Source organism: Rhinolophus ferrumequinum, chromosome 23 (assembly GCF_004115265.2).
Source record: "Rhinolophus ferrumequinum isolate MPI-CBG mRhiFer1 chromosome 23, mRhiFer1_v1.p, whole genome shotgun sequence".
Taxonomy (NCBI): domain Eukaryota; kingdom Metazoa; phylum Chordata; class Mammalia; order Chiroptera; family Rhinolophidae; genus Rhinolophus; species Rhinolophus ferrumequinum.
Genome location: NC_046306.1, coordinates 13,063,756 through 13,080,504, shown reverse-complemented (window position 1 = coordinate 13,080,504; position 16,749 = coordinate 13,063,756). Strand labels below are relative to the sequence as shown.

The window sequence follows — 16,749 nt, the reverse complement described above, 5'->3', positions numbered from 1 at the left end:
GCGTTAAAACTGTGCAGAAGGCTCTGTACATCTTTTTGTTGCAGTCAAACCTCAAACCTCTCCTGTTGGGCACGCAGTGGGGGAGGGGCCATTGCTGAGCACAGGGCACTGCAACTGCTCCTGCCCCAGAGTCGGTGGGTAATAAGATGTCTGTTGTTTGTTTGGAATGTGTATTTGATTGCATATTGTTTGTGGCTCTGTTCTGTAAAGACTTTTATCATCCTGCATGAACTGTGTCACAAGAAACATTCTCTTTGTTCGTCCTGAGCAGGGTTCCGCATCATTGCAACCGTATAGTACCTGTTAAAATAGAGACCTCATTCAGGTGCTGTTTTCATTTCAGTTGTATTTTTTATAGGATACACACTATATCAGAGTTTCATCTCTGATTCAAGTGTTAAAATGATACCTTGTAGACAAATAGAGTAAAAGTCACTGTTCTTAAAATGTTTCTTTTTATAATCTCTTTAAACTCAGCAACTTAAATAAAACATCCTGAGGGCAACGTGTATTAGAGAGCCGGGTCTGGGGGGGTGGGGGAGCTGGGGAGGGAATGTGTTTGGTGAAATTGTCCAGGAGCAAAGCACTGCTTACTTGAAGCTCAGAGATTTGTCATCCAAATATGTGCAGATTGCGGGTGCTATAAATAGTTTGAACTCAAGTACACCGCTTCTTCCCCCCTAGTTGCTGCTTGGCCAGAACAGCCCAGGGAGCAGCGTCTCACACCAGGCTCGTGGCACCTGTGCCCAGCTTGTGGACTGCTCCTCTACCAGGCAGAGCTGTCAGCTCCCCAGGGCTTGAGATGATGACCAGGGGCCCGATACTCAGGCCCCTGAGTTCCCCACTTGTGGCTCCACCCCTGCACAGCCTGTTGTACAGCTTTACAAACTCGCCTCTGTTCTGGAGTAGCACTGATCTAAGATCCCTGGCAACTATAAAAAGCCCTGAGCCACATGGCTGTTGACTGAAGGAGATTTAGGAGATAGACACTCCCTTTTCATGGCAGAAGCACGCACGGCTCATTCCTTTCTTTTGGAGCCAAGAAGAACGCGGCACTGGTTGTCAGAACTGCTGCAAGCTGCCTACGCCAGCAGCTGATCTGCTGTACGCCAGGCGGGCAGGCAGCTGACATTTTAAGAGCCCCTGTGAGGACTCAAGCAAAATGCTGACATTAGAGCAACCGAGGACATTGCATGGTTTATTACTGTATTTCCTTTGGAAAAAATAGGAAGAGCCGTATATTAGACCAGCATATTAGATGAGTCTCTTTTTAAAATTCCTGCTTCAGCTGCATTCATTTGCAGGAGCTCTTATGTCAGTTGCCCATGAGGAGGTTATGAATAACTTGACATTTTGTTGTTGAAGGGACAGATGATGAAGGAAGAAAGAAAGTACTGGATCCTTGGGCAGGTGACCTAACTTTTCTTAGCTTTAGTTTCTTCATCTGTCAAGTGAGGGTAATCTTTCTCTTGTTTCATGGAGTTGTTGAGGAAGTTTATGTAAAAGTACTTCTGAACTCTATACCAAACTATTGGAATGTAAAGGAGAGGGAGGGTAGTGGAGAGTCTCCCAAGTCTGGCCTGCTTCGTGACCTTAAGCAAATGACTAATATCTCAGCCTCAGTCTTTTCATCTGTAAAATGGGAATGTCAATACTGGCCTTGCAGGAGTGTCACACACATTAGAAATAACAAATGTAATGCACTGACAAAATGGTAGACTATGGTTAAGTGGCAATAATGGTTATTATCACAGGTAACGTGGAGATACTCACCCCAAGTAATTTAGGATTCTTCACCTGGAGAAACAGATTCAGTTTATACATGTCAAAATTAGCAAAAGGCCCTGCTAAAAGCTGATGACAATAACTGATCATAATAGATAACATTTTTTGAAATAAAAGTAATACATGAACATCACTAAAAAAAGTCTTCGAATCCAGATAGGCATCATTCTCCCGGTTACCACCTCATCCTGAGGCAGCCATTTAATTTTTCTGCTTTTAGCTCTTCTGATGGTTACCTCCATTTCTCTAAATAATATTGCCTCTATTCCTTTCTAAAAATTAATTCAGTTTTTGTCAAAATGACACCTGCACACAGTTTTGCTTTGTTCTTTTGAAGGTGAAACATTAAACACCTACACTTAAAAAGCAGCTGTCCCCGGGCCCCACTCCCTCCTTTCCCTCCCTCTGGTTCTGTTCCCAAGAGCAGATACTTTTGATCCTGTTAACTGTTTGTTCTGGTCTTTTTCTTTATATACCTTAAATAATATGCTTATATAGCTATCTTTAAGCACTTTTTTATGGTGGAAACTTTCAAGCGTATGCAAAACCCATTACCCAGCTTCAAGAAGCAAGATTAGTCTTGTTTCATCTATGCCTGCAGCCATCTTCCCCCTGCCACCAGATAGCGTATCATTTCATCAGGAACTACTTTAGCATGTGTCCCTAAGAGAATGAGGACTCCTTTATACACACACGCGCACACAGACACATCTATATTACTACTATCGCACATAAAATAATCCCTTATTATTAGCAATGAACTCTTAAGTACTTTTTGTTCAGACCAGATCCAAACCGGGACCACACACTACCATCCTGCCCTTTGTTTATTGGTCAGTTTTAGGTGTTACCTCCTTGGATGGCACAGTGGGGCTTTAGCTTTTCTACAAACACCACAGCCCCACTTACACTTCTTCTTCTTAACGCTTTCCTCCCAGTGTCACAGTTTTCTGGTCACATCCGTGTTCAGTGTTTTACAGGGTCATGACATTGTAAATGTTGTTCACCGCTGAGCCAGTAACGCCCTAACAATTTTTTCCTTTCTGTATTACTGTAATAGCTGCCTCTTTAATACCCTCCATTTTTCTTATTCCTTATCGTTAAGTCTTTCCATACTTTCCCATAGCATTTCAATACAGCTTCGGCAAACCTATCAAGGAATCTGTCAGTTGTGTTTTTCTGGAGGCTTCCACCCTCCTCCTGTACTCAGCCCTTCGCTCTCTTCGTTGGCCTATGAGCCAATGAAGGTCACAGAGCTGCTTTCATCGTCATCCTTTCAGCTCTCTTGTTGGATCCCTGTTTTTCTCAACTCTTAGTTTAAAAGTACGTTTAGGTCAATTAGATTCTCCAGAAGTTTTACTGAGAAGACAGTGCATGAGAGATAAATTGTTCTGTGTTTCCCCGAAAATAAGACCCAGCCAGACAATCAGCTCTAATGCGTCTTTGGGAGCAAAAATTAATATAAGACCTGGTCTTATTTTGCTTTAAGACTGGATCTTTAATATAATAATATCATATCATATATAATATAAGATTGGGTCTTATATAATATAATGTAATATAATTTATAATAATAATATAAGACCGGGTCTTATTAATTTTTGCTCCAAAGGACACATTAGAGATTGTCCAGCTAGATCTTATTTTTGGGGAAAGAGGGTAAGTCCTTGCATGTCCACAAATATCTTTATTGGCTATAGCTGAGTGGAAATTCTAGGCTTTCCAAATCATTTTCCTTTAGAACCTTACACTTAGAAAGCATGGCTTCATTGTCTTCAGGCCCCCAGTATTGTTGGCAAGTGATTCTTTTCTTTTGAAACACTCAGTTTTTGTCTCTCTAGAAACGGGTAGGATTTTTTTTTTCCTTTTGAATTCTGAAACGTTAGGAGACTGTATCTAGGTATGGCCTCTTTTCATCCTTCTCAGCACGTTTTAAACTTTTCCGTTTGAAGATGCAGTGTTCCTTCAGCTCTGAGAAATTTTCCACATGATTTCTCCCCTTCCTATTCTTTTTCTGAAATTCTACTGAGTCTGATGTTGGACTTCCTGGATTGTTGTTCTATATCAACATCTTTTTAAATCCCGTGAATCCCTTGTATTTTGAAAGATTTCCTTCTCTTATTTTCAAGTCCTTTTACTCGATTGTTAATTTCACTGTTCACATTGTTAATTTCCAAGAGCCCAGTTTTGTCAGTTTATCTTATGTTTTATGGACCCAGTATCTTCAGAATCTCCCTGAAGACATAAGAATTTTTTTTTTTAAAGCTTCTCATTTGTCCAAATTTCCTTCTTCATTAGAGGGTCCATTTTCTCTTTATTTTAGTCTTTGTCATGCTGTGGGTTTTCCTCAGATGACGTGTGATTTTTTTTGGGGTGGGGGTGGGGTGTCATTTGTAACTAATATAAGAGATTCCTTTTAAGAGATAGGCCTTATTTTCTACTGGAATTGGTTTTCTGTTTGCCCCATAGGCCTGGCCCCTGCCAGGGAAGCTATTGGTATGTCATTGAATGGTGGGTGTACTTTGCTTTAGGGCACCTGAGCCGCAGTTAGAGGAGGGCCCTTCAAAGGTCAGAATAGGGCTGCCTGATCTCTTACTACAAGTCCTGGAGGGCCCCGGCATATCTTTCAATGTACTTAAGGAGCTCTCCTGTCTTTGCCTGGGGTTCTGCAGAGCTTCCTGGGCTTCTGTGTAAGACAGGAATGGAGTGGGGAGCTGATGGTGCAAGAGGGAAAGCCTGGTTTGCAGTTTAGACGCCATGAGACTTTTCTTCAAGCATGCGATTGCTTTAGCTCAAGCCCAAGGGCGTGTCTGTGTGTGAGAGTGTGTCTGTGTGTGCGCGCGTGTGTATAGAAAAGATTTCTTGAGTTTCCTCTTCTGTACCTGTGAACAAGGGAGACATGTTGACCTCATGGAGCTTACAGTCTGGCAGGGAGCTCACGTAACATGTCCTTACAATAAGGTATGTGAAGGGTTCTAAGAGGAGAAAATGAGGGTGCCATAGGACCATGCAGCAGGGGGAGCTAACCTGTCTCAGAGGGAAAGCGTCCCTGAGGAAGTGACATTGAATCTGAGATCTGATGGCTGAGTAGGATTTCAAAGTGCAGTGGCCAGGGACGAGAGCCTGGCACCTGCAGGTCTTCCTGCTGTTAGAGCACCAGGCTGTGCACTCGGGAATCTCCTGCCTCCTCTGGACCTGGCATTCCTCACCTGGAAAGTGAGGTGACCACATGCTCTTTTCAGCTGTAAACATCAATGAGGCTAAGATGGGTTAAAATTAACGCAATAGTGAAGATTCATTTTTCCTGTAACTGCCCGAATCTGAAACCTATGTCTCTAGCTGGTGGGAAGCAGGTCTTTAGAAGGCTGAAAAAAGGCAGGGATGGGCAGTGTGGTACCTTGCAAACCCCTGTCCGTTTTCTAGATGCTCACTAACAGCAGACAGGCTTAGTGCCAGCTTGACCAGGCACATCAGCAGTTTGAGGGGGCCAGGAAGTGGAGCTCAGTGCATCAAACCCTGTAGAAAAGCAGCCAGGTGTACTGCCAAACAAACAAACAAAAAATTGACCATTTCTTTGTCACCTTTTGTACGGCTAACTCCTCCCTCCCCAAATGACTTAAGTGTTGATTTGAAAACATTGTTTTGAGTGTAGGTGTGATTCTTTCTGTGTCTGTACCCCGGGAGGTTAACTGGTCATTTCATTTCTGGATGATAGGATGATGGATGATTTTCCTCCCTTTTTTTCCTGCTCTTCTATTTTACATATAATATATATAAATGTAAGAAGAAAAAAAATATATATATATATATAAAATAAGTGATTATGATTATGTTAGAATATGATCAGGCATATGGTAAACGTTCAATAAAAATTTTTGTTTTTGTTGTTTATGGATTTTTATTTTATTTTAACAAGTGTCTCATAATATGCACAACATGGTCATAATTTAGACATGGATCTTTTCCTTAAGAAGTTCAAATTCTAGCAGAGGAATAAAACCTGCCCAGAAATAAATATGCCTCAAAAGAGAAAAGGGTAAGTTTCTTAAGAGAGAAATACATAAAGTACTAAGGAAATTCCGAGGGGAGACACCCCTTCCAGACTGGGGGTGAGAGGATGGGAATTAGGGCAGCTGAGTGGCAGAGGGGCTGCCTGAGCCCTCCAGGACAGCTCTGCTGTCTGAAGCAGCCAAAATTTCCATTCTACTCAAATGGAGCCGATAGTGCTGGCTGTGAACCACCAAGTTTCCCACAGGGAAACTCTTTTTAAGAGGCAAGTGAGTCAGGGACTTAAAAATATAGGCCTGGCCCCAGACAATCATGGCTTGGAACACAGGCCCTGTCACTTACTCCAGTGAGTCTTTGTAGATTGGTCAGTCTCTGCACACGTCAGTTTCCACATTTGTAAGATGAAAATATTCATAATACCTCCTGCACCTGATTATTGTGAGGCTGACATCAAGTGGTATTTATAGAGTGCTCAGCACGAAGCATAGCCCCAGTTCACAAAGGATATCTGCCATTGTCAGGAGACAGAGTGAGTGTGCTGGTGTCGGCACAGCCCTCTCTTCGTGGATTCTGTCACAGATACACAGCTATTCAGTCTGCACGGCAAGTGCTACAAAGTACATGTTGTAGAAGAAAACTGTATCTTTGTTTTTATGAATGGGCTCCTTCCTATTTTTTTCGTTCAAGTAACAAAACATGAGTCAAAGCGCTGAGAGTGATGTCAGTAAATCAACCTGTCAAGAGCCCAGCTTCATTTCCTGAGGACGCTGGACTTCTAGAATAAAGAAAGGCACAGCCCAACAATGGCCCGGGCCCCCAGTCCCTCCACGCTGACTATTACTGCTGAGAACACAGTGACAGCCCCCAGCCCAGGCGGGCTTTTGTTCCTTACTCATCCTGACAGTCTAGAGAATTACCGGGTCTTTGTTTCTGGCTTCCCGACATTCTTGACCTTATTCGTTCATTGTCATGTCATCCTCAGGGCAGAGGATGGTGAAACTGAGTCAGAATTAGAAAATAACGTCTTTTAGTATTCGGATGTGGCAGCTTATTTTTGCAGGTATTTGCACCGTATAGTATGTGCCAGGCACTCATCCACATAAGAACTTTGTAGGATAAATGCTGTTATTCTCGTTTTGCATTGGGAAGTAGAGGCACAAATAAATGAACATGCCCAAGATCAGACACAGCTAGGACCAGGAAGGAAACCCAGCTCTTTGAGCTGTTAACGGCTGCTCCCCATGGCTTACCAGGCTGGTGTTCTTTTTATTCCACTGCTGTCCCACACCATCTTCTGGGAAAGCCTTCTGACTGGCAGACTCCTTCCTATTGTATAGCCTGTTGGGTTGGCCCTTTCTTCTCTCTCTCTTTTTTTTTTTTTAAGAAGGGCGCAGTTCACAGTGGCCCATGTGGGGATCGAACCGGCAACCTTGGTGCTACCAGCACCACGCTCTAACCAACTGAGCTAACCGGCCACCCCTAGGTTGGCCCTTTCTTGATGAGCATCAAAGTTTTCTGAGAACTAATCAAAATTCTGGTTAAGTCGCAAACTACCACGGCCTTACCCCTGCCTGTAAATAGCTGCTTCTTTCCTGATAAATCTCCAACCCCAGCTTCCCGTCCAAGTAACTTTAAGACAAATCAGGTCTTGCTCTTTGGGGGAGAGGAGCCCAGACTTGCTTCAGGCCACGTAGTATTTTGGCAGTAAAACAAGTAAGCACCACCTCTTACCTAGTGGCCCCGAGTGTGTCCTTTTGGCGGCAGATTGACTGCCTCTCCCCATCCCTGGCCTGGCTGAATCCTGGAAAACTCTCCCTCCCACCTCTCCCCCACTTGTCTTACTAAGCTGAGCTCATTTTTCTAAGTGGAGATGGTCCCATTTAGAAAGAAGGGCCAGGCTCGGTGAAGGAACCACTTTGAGAAGTAGCATTGGCATGTGTGCTGGCCTAAGTTGGAGTTATAAGACTCATTGTCCAAATCTGGCCCTTCCTCCTGAGCTGTGTGACCTTGGGCTTGTCACTTACCTTCTCTGTTTCATTTTCCTATTTAGGAAAAGGAGATTAATAACGAGGCCTTTAGGTACCCAATTCTCCTAAAATGAGAATCAAATGAGATTGTATACAACAATGAGAGGTACCATATATCGACAGTATGTGCCAAATGCTTTCAATTCTCTTACGTGTGGGACTTAATTCTCACAGTCCTAAAATGGAGGCCTTAGTGTCCCATTTTACAGTTAAAAATAAACAAACTGCAGTTTAGAGAAGTTAAGTCACGCAGGACTCAGACCCACCTCTCTGGCTCCCCAATCAATGCCCATCATCACTATACACGTCACATTGCTTTTCACAAAAGTGGGGAGGTTCTCTCTGTCTTCCCCATCAAGTGCTCTTATCTCTAGTTACTACGGCTGTTCCATGGGAGTCCCTAAGGCCAGTTAAGTTCTCTTGCTTCTTTATCTTATCTAGCAGCTTATGCTGCCTTTTGCAATGTCCCTCCGGACTTGTTTAGTGAATTCTTTTGGTTTTTCTCCCAGAGAAACAGTTCAGCTCCACCATGGAGGGGGGTGGAAGAGCTAGGCCGAGCCTAACCTCTTGAGCAGTGACTTCTGACCCCTCCTGGGTCCTTCCCTCCCGCAAGCTGGTAGTAAAATTCCTTATGTTGCATTTGTTAAGCTCCTCAGTCAGTCACTGAATTGCAGAAGTGGAAGACACCAAAGCCGTCATTTTATTGATGGGGAAACTGAGGTCCAGGTGACTTTCTTAAGGCCAGTCAGTCAGTTAGGTACGTGCGTACGTACGTGACCAAGATTGGAACCCAGTTCCCCAGGCCTTTCATGTGAGCGTGTGTCATCTCTCCTAAGTGAAGGACAAGCTCACGCAGGCACCGTGCCAGCATGCATTGAGGAAACTTTATGGAGAAATTAAACAGCTTGGAAAACTGAACAGGAAGAAGGAGATGGGGGTGGGGGTGGGGGAGCAGATCTACACCCCAAGCTGGGATGTTATACACCAAAGAAGTGAATTAAAACACAGCAAAGCAAACTCCGCGGTCGACAGTGTCCAAGAGGTAAAGGGATTTGCATTGGGAGCCCTGGCCCAGTGAGGGCATCGGAAGCCTTTTGTCAGCCAGGCTGCCGTGTTGAAAATTGAAGGAAGGATGTTGGGTAAATGTGACTGCCCGGGATGCAGTTACAGCCCCCTGGCTCATTGTCCAAAGGAAATGGATCTCTCCTATGGACCGAGAGGTGGAAGCTGAGCAAGGGAGCTGAGTGGTTGACATCATCAGGCTGAGCATTTGGTTACAACAAATGGGGACTTACGTGGCCGGAGACGTGGGAAACACCCACTAAAACCTCAAAGTGCATTTCATTTAGAAGACACAGAGAGAGGAAGAGAGAAGGGACAAGAAGGAATCCTGCCTGGGCTGCGAATCTGACTTACCCTCAAAAGAGGTGTTCTGAATCCTGGTTGTTTAAATTCGACCTTCGCTTCTAACTGAGAACCACTGGACTTTGAAGAAACTCTGCCTCTGGTAAGTAGAACTTCATTCTCCCACCCCCGGGGAGTAGCAGAGCTTAGAGGCAGCTCTCTGGAGAGTCCGCTTTCCAGCCTATTGGTTACAAAGTATTTATTTTTATATTATGATACATTATTGCTCTGAAAATTATGGCTTTGTCTGAAACTGTCTAGGGCTAGGGTCTGAGCCTCAAGTCTCACAGAGGGGCTCCATGCAAATGCTGTTTTGCTTTTTAACCCAAAGAACTTTGGCAGAGTATCTAGAGCTTGAAAAGCAGCTCCTTGTGCCAAATATAGGTGAAGACAGAAATCCTCCCTGAGAAATCGGTGTTTGTAAATCTTATTTTTTATTTTTTGAGTATAAGGTGATACAAAACATTTAAAACATTTTAGAGAGAAATGTCTTTCAAAGTGAAAATTCCCTATAGTCTTCCCCTCCTATAGTGGAAGTTTACCCTCAGTCAGATGTAAGATTGGTATTTTCAGTGTAAGATACAGGTGTGATTAGATTCCATGAAGTGATCACAGACGCCCCAGTGCTGCATAGCTGTGGGGAGAACTCCAAGAAGAACAGAAGCGTTGGGAATCTTTAACTTTGGCTTTGTGATCTTTTTATAGCTTTCTTTTAAAAAAAAAAATTTGCTGTTTATGCCTAGAAAATAAACAGAACACATAAGCCCATGGACATTTTATTTGTCTAGGGTGTTTTCAGGATTTTAAACTTTTATTTGTCAGGAGTGTTTTCAGGATTTTAAACCTATCCAGCCACACACTATGCACAGGGAGGGAAGGAGCCCTGTTCCAGCCCTTCCCGGTGGGTGGGTACCTGGGGGGGCATTATCAGGTGGCTTCAAAGGCAGGGCTTGCTGCTGCTCTGCGTCCTGTGTCGCCTACCTCCCCAGCCAGCAGGTAAAAATAGTTGAAGAATCACAGTTACAGGAGAAAGACTTCAGCTTTAAAACACCGAGAGCCACTATACATTAGAAGGGCCACCCAAAGGAACTCTTTGACCCTCGGCAAGTGTTTCACACTCTCTGAGCTTCAGTTTCCTCATTTGTACGTAAATGAGGGGGCAGCGAAACGAGAGACTCATTCTACTTCCAAATTCAGCGTGAAATGACCTATCAGTATTTCTTTCCCTTTGGAGGAAAACGGTTAGGGCTAGAGAAGCAAAGTGCCCTTGGCTTTCAGTATCCAGAGCACCTGCAAACGGGTGCCTCCGGGAGAATGAAAAGAGGACGTGGAACAGGCAGCATTGGGTTACTTGCGAGTTTTATGGTTTCGTCAGGTTTGGTGCTCCCGAAGACAGAAGTCTGACTGAGATGATGCATGTATGTGTGCGTGCACATGTGTGCACACACAATGGTGGGGGGGAATGAGTGAGTATGACTGACCCCTAAGCTCCAGGCTGTACGTTGAGCTCCTCCCTTTACATAACACGGGGCAGATCTATCAGTCCTTACTGCGCTGTATGTGGCCGCATTAGCCTGAACTCCCTCCCAGTGTTTACCTGAACTGCGCTTACGGAATTACTGGCATTACTTCCGGTCACTGTGTCTCTGCTGGACCGTATGCACTCTCTCTCGTGAGGCGGTCTCATCCGTCCCTGTACCCCATTGCCTGATAGACAGCCTGGCCCGTAGGTAAGAAGGAGACACAGCATCGTGAGTTTTAACCTAAAGCCCACCGTCCTCCTTCCTAGCTTGACAAGAGACAAAGAGAAAAGGTGGGGGCAATCTCTTTGTTTGCCGCCCTCTCCCCTCCATTTCACCTAGGCCTCCTCTGCTTCTGGGAAAGGATGGTGTGAGCCACAGTACAAAGAAAAGCAAAAGAAGTTGTCAGGTCTTGAATTTTGAGTCTCCAAGGTTCCAGGTCTTGGCAATCTAAGGGATCTTTGTCTTTAAGGCCATCAGAGACCCTCTCAGGAAGAGGCAGCATTTAAAAACCGTTTGCTTCAGCTAAGGTCTTGGTCACCAGGCGGGTCTCAAAGCCCCCTGGCATCTTCCCCAGCAGCTCGGCCCTTTGCAGGGGGGCTCTTGCTGCCGTGCCTCCCCCCAGGGGCCTGGGCAGTGTGAAGGCCTCTGCCTCGCCTCCCCGCAGCCGCCCAGAATCCCGACACTCTGGAGAATTTACAAAGTCATCTCTCTTCCTCGGGTGGTGGTGAAGAGGTAATATTCCGGAAGTCAGTACCTGGTGCTTGGGGTGGGGGCAGTGGAAATGGGGTAGAATGCCTCTCACCCCTCAATGCAGGCCTTCAGGAAGCAGGCGGGGTGGCTTTCGCTTCCTGTTCTGTGCTTCGGGGTCAGCACTGTTACCTGTACCAGGGTGCTTGCCCTCGTATTGCTCACCTGCCCCGGCAGTGAGTTTCGGGCCTCCTGGGAGAGGAGGTAGGTTGTGAAAGAAACGGTGTCCTCACCCTCTTGCTTGACTTTTGTTTCTTCCTGAAATCCATGTCATGCCGAGGGCTGGGCGTCTTGCGTATGTCCATTCTTTTCATCTTCACAGCAATGATGGAGGCAGAGATTATCTCCAGGTGACAGTAAAAAGGCACAGAGCGATGGAGTGATTGGTTTTCCCCAAAGCCCTTGACCTTTCCACCACGTGTACCGCCTTTTCCGTATCTCCTTCCCGAATCTCAGTGTCTCCATCTATACAACGAGGAAGCACGAACGGGAGTCAGAAGTCAGAGTGGTCTGGGTTTTTATTTTTATTTGAATTTGGATGCCGTTAGGCAGGTGGGTTCCCCCGTTTATTACCATCGGCACCACTCCCTTGCCCCGTCTGTTGCTCTCTCTGGTCTCCTGCTTGTCCCTTGGCCCCCGTGGGCATTTGCCTTTTCCACCTCTGGGCTGGTTGGTGCCCACAGTTCCTGCCACTTCAGGCAACCTAGGGGTCAATGAGAAGTCGGCGAGGGTAGCAGTAAGAGCTCTGCCCTCACCACGTCCTTACTGAGACATCTTGGACAGGTGACCTCCCCTCACCGAGCCCGCTTCTGCTCTGTAAAGTGTGGGGGGTCACAATTATACCTACTCGAAAGGGTACCACGAGGATGAAGTGGGATAAAGCTCGCAGTGCACTTAGTTGGTCCACACGTACGAGCTCGGGACCAGCTGCTTTGTGGTTTCCAGAGAGAGAAGGTTAGCCAGTGTCCACAGGGGGCTGCCCCCTCAGTCATAGGATGGCACTTGTATGAGGCACCGGAAGTCATCTCTGACTTAAGCAGCGATAGGCCCTGGAGCCCTTACGTTGGCTCTTCAAGCCGTAACTCCGTGCTCCTTCCTGTCACCCCGTCAGGCTCTGAGGTCAGAAGCAGAAGTGGGTTCCATCCTGGCCCAGCCACTTAAGGCAGAAGCTGGTGGCAGGTGTTACTTTCTGAATGTGACAAGAAGCCGAGCTGCCCAATTAATTCTGCTGAGTGTTTTCACCAGGGTCCAGAAGTAATTCCTGAGGGGAGACAGACGTGGAAAATCTCAAGTTCTTGGAAACGAGTCGTTAGTCATGACTCAAGGCTGAGCTCACTAGCTCCTGGAAGCCTCTCACAAATGCCTTCCGAAAACTTTGGAGTGCGTTCTCCTCCTTCAGAGACTGGTTTCTTGGGAAGTTGCAGTCAGCGGCGATGCTGAGTGACTCCGAACTGCAGATTCAAATGCATCTGCTCTTACTGGAGGAAGCCAGCATTTCCTAACTTTATTTAAAAGGAGTCTCTCTAATCTTCCGAGAAATTACTGTCTTCACCTTGGCTTTTCCGAACTGAATAATGGACCTTTAGGGCACTAAAGAAATGAAGTACTTGGTAGCAATGCGTTCTTATTATGCCCCAGGGATCTAGGTCAGTCATTATGTGTAGAATTTTGTAGAATTTTGGTCTCTGACATTCAATAAACTGTACTGGGGACCAAATAATACTAAGCACGAGGCTAGAGAAACAGGCTGATGAAGAGACAGCCTGTGGCCTGGTGGAGTTCTCAGTGCATTGGGAAAGACAGGCAGGTGAATGAATCGTTCCAGCAGCTCCGCATATAGTGTCAGAGGTCCTGACCTTGACCTGGATCGATTACTCCCAAGCTTTTCCTCCATTTCCCGGCTCTGAGCTCTGTCAGCTTTCGCAGTAGAGAGAAAGGAGAGCTCCCCTGCTGAACCGTTCATTCCCGGCCCCTTCCTGTCCCACGTGCCTTCAGACAAGAAGTCTTCTTCTCAAAACGCAGTGTCCCCCTCTTACAGGACCCTGAATCTGCAATCCCAAGTTTAAGAAGCAAGGGTGGGTGCTTTTGTAGTTTAAAACCACCACTGGATTTTCTTTTGGTTTGTTTTTATGGCATTTACTGTGGGTGTTTTGTTTTTTTATTGCAAAGTTAACCCTTTCGTGGAAGGAAAGCAAGACAAGTACAGAAAAACGCTTAAATCATTACCCACTGATTTCCCGTCTCTGATATTTTAATCAGGTGTGGCTACATCACAGCGCACGAGCTTGGTTAGGTCTCTGATACACATCGTCAGGTGGCACCAGAAAGTTTCTTCACGTCTAAGCTCCCATTAGCATGCTTGTCGGCCCTGCCCCCATCCTCTCACCCACATACCACCAACTGCATTTCAAGGTTAGTTCTAATTTTAATTTCTCCCGGGGCAGAGTCTGTTTGCATATCTCAGAGGTGCTCTGTTCTGGGCTGCAGCCCCCTGGGTAGGAGAAACCACTCTCCATGGTTGGTTAGAGTCTGCAGCCTTCGTTTGTACTTTCCTGTACATATACATGAGTTCACCCACCCTGAGAACTCTTTATGTGTTAGGCATTATGCAGGGTGCTCTGGGCAATACCAAGGTAAGTAAGACTTACACGTAGCTAGTAGTCTGATAGGAAAACAAGACTCTGATAGCTCTTAATGTGTTATGTGCCCCAAGAGGACAGTGAGTGCTGTGGCTGAGAAAGCGGAGGGACAACAGCATTTGAGACGAGCCTTCACTTTACTCCAATAAGTTTTCATGTATCCAGCCAGTATTTATTGAGCACCTAATACCTGCCAGGCACTTTGGGCAGGTTGGTGGGCACTGTACAGGCCTGGCCCTTCCTCCCGTGAAGCTTATGAGGACAAGTGGCGGTGTTAGGAAATAAACAGGGTGAGTGATGGATGAGGAGGAGAGGGCTGTCAGACAGCTGGCTTGAAGAGATGGTATTGAAGCCAAGACGAGGAGTCAGTTATGTGAAGACCTGAGGAGGGCAGCGAGAGGGAAAGGGGTGCGTGAAGTGGGAAAGAATAATCCAGGTAGAGAGAGGCACACATGTGAAAGGGCCCATGGCGGGAAAGCATGTGGAATGTTGGAAAAACTGAAAGAGGCCAGTGTGGCTAAAGCATAGAGGGAAAGGGAAGAGAGAAATGAGTAAAGGTTAAGGTTAGGAGAAGGCTAAGGGAACTAGTGATGTAGGTGGTGCTGGATCTGCCGGCGGTTTCTGAGTGTGAGCCGGGATCGCGTCTCGTGAAGCCGAAGAATGGAAACACGGACCAAGAGAGGCAAAAAGTTTTAAAAAGAGGATAGTTTATTAGAGGCAGGAGAAGAGGTTGCAGCTGTCAATTGATACAGGAGAGTTACCATGTCCCTAGGTAGACAGGGAGGTCCCTGGTGGAATAAACAAAGACAGTCATATCCCAAAACTTCAGGTTTTGAAATCATTCCTTCGCTCCAAGACGTAATGTAGCAAGGCCTTGAGGTTAATCATAAAATTCATTTTGGCCTGACAAATGGAGCAGATCTGATAGATAAGAGTGGGTTACTTTGCTAATTCCTTTAGGATGGGCAAGCAGAACAAACCTGGTAGACGAATTTCATTAGAAGGCGCCAGTTCCCTTCTTCAAACAAGTTCCCTTCCCCAAGCAGGCAAGGGAAGGTATAAAAGTAAGAGCTTTTGCCTTAGTCATGGGGCACCCCCATTCGGGACCCCCTCCCGCTCCAGAGCTGCAACCTCTTCTCCTGCCTCTAATAAACTATCCTGTTTTTAAAACTTTTTGCCTCTCCCTGGTCTGTGTTTCCATTCTTTGGCTTCACGAGACGCGATCCCGGCTCACACTCAGAAACTGCCGGCAGATCCAACATCACCGGCATCACTAGGGGTGGTGCAGGGGATTTTCCTTCCCTTATTCAGCAGCAGTGATCCAGCATATTCGCAAGGGTTCTGTCTGAGGTGGCATAGAGTATTACTCCAAGCCTAGAATTTTTTCCTAAGGGGGAGGAAGAATCTTTTCCTCCCAAGAGCCTGTTTTTATCTATTGGCTTGCTTGTAGTTCCCCTTACTTTCTGTGATTTCAAAACTGAACTCCCTACTGGACTTGGGGTTTGGAGAGCTAAGTTTGTTTGTATTGTAGCTCTGTTATCAACTTGCTGTGTGACCTAAAAAGATCCTTAACTTCTCTGGGCCTCGTTTTCATCTGTAAACGAGAATGATACTTATCTGATCCAAAGGTCATTGTGAAGGTCAAATAAGATATTTTAAAATGCTTCATAAAATGTGTAGTGCTGTAGAAATGTGAGGTATCATTATTTCAAAGAAATATTTGTTATCATTGAAATAAAATAACAAAAGTTAAAAGCAGAGCATTTCACCAGCGGAAGGCAGAGTATATATACTTCCGGATAACTGAAATGGCAGATTCAGCCTAGGTAGCTCTTGTAAGAGTTTGTTGTAATTCTATTCCTCTTTTATTTCACCCACTGGGCTAAACCATTTCCTCTCCTTCCCCCTTCCATCAAAAACTGTCTGCAAAACAATCCATTCCATTTCTCTAGATTCCAGAACCCATTTGATATAGAAGCCAAAGCATCTGCTTGGAGACCAAGAGAGCCTTGTGAGCAGAGATGCTGCGGTTTGTGAGGCTTTGGTTCCCAGCAGACAGTACACCCCCAGGAGTGTATTTAATTGGGTTTAGAGGAGGAAAGCAACCAAGGGCACCAAGCCACGAAAACAGTCAACAGCACAGAAACAGCCCACATACCACCTACACAGGGCAGTTTCAAGCCAAAACCTTAGGCTTTCTTTTGGATTTTAAAGAGAAAAATCCTTTTTTCCTTTTTTTTTTTTTTTAAGTAAAGATTTTATTTCCCTTTTTAAATAAAAAGCATAAATGCTTAGGAAATAAAATGTACCTTTTTTTCCCTCCATGAAGGTTTTTTTTTTAATTTGTTCTATTTTAACCAAAAAAGAAAGTGACAATAAGTGTAGTTAACTATCCTATGTAATGATAAATGGGTAGTGTGTAACATAGTTTACCAGTGTTATTTCTCTGCTTTCGTGTTTCTTTGTTATTGTTTGTTTTTATTTTCTTCATTATTTTTCCCTAAAGTAATACATGTGCTCATTGTAACTCATTAAACAATCAGAAGATGTATAAAAAAAGTTATAATCTCTCTCCTCCCTCTTCTCTCCATTTCCATCCTTCTGAGTATAACCTGC

General features: G+C 45.2%; 1 protein-coding gene across 4 annotated transcripts in view; it reads left to right on the top strand.

The window, feature by feature from the left end:
- PKIG (cAMP-dependent protein kinase inhibitor gamma) overlaps window positions 1-16,749 on the top strand; it is a 76,611-nt gene that overhangs the window by 38,144 nt on the left and 21,718 nt on the right. The window contains exon 1 of one of the 4 annotated variants that reach the window (XM_033095170.1): window positions 9,156-9,327. The exons of 2 other annotated variants lie outside the window; for them this stretch is intronic. The gene's annotated coding sequence lies outside the window, so the exon portion shown is untranslated. Of the gene's footprint in view, window positions 1-9,155; window positions 9,328-13,774; window positions 13,907-16,749 lie in introns of those variants that run through there. One more of the 4 variants, XM_033095172.1, reaches the window with a different exon arrangement.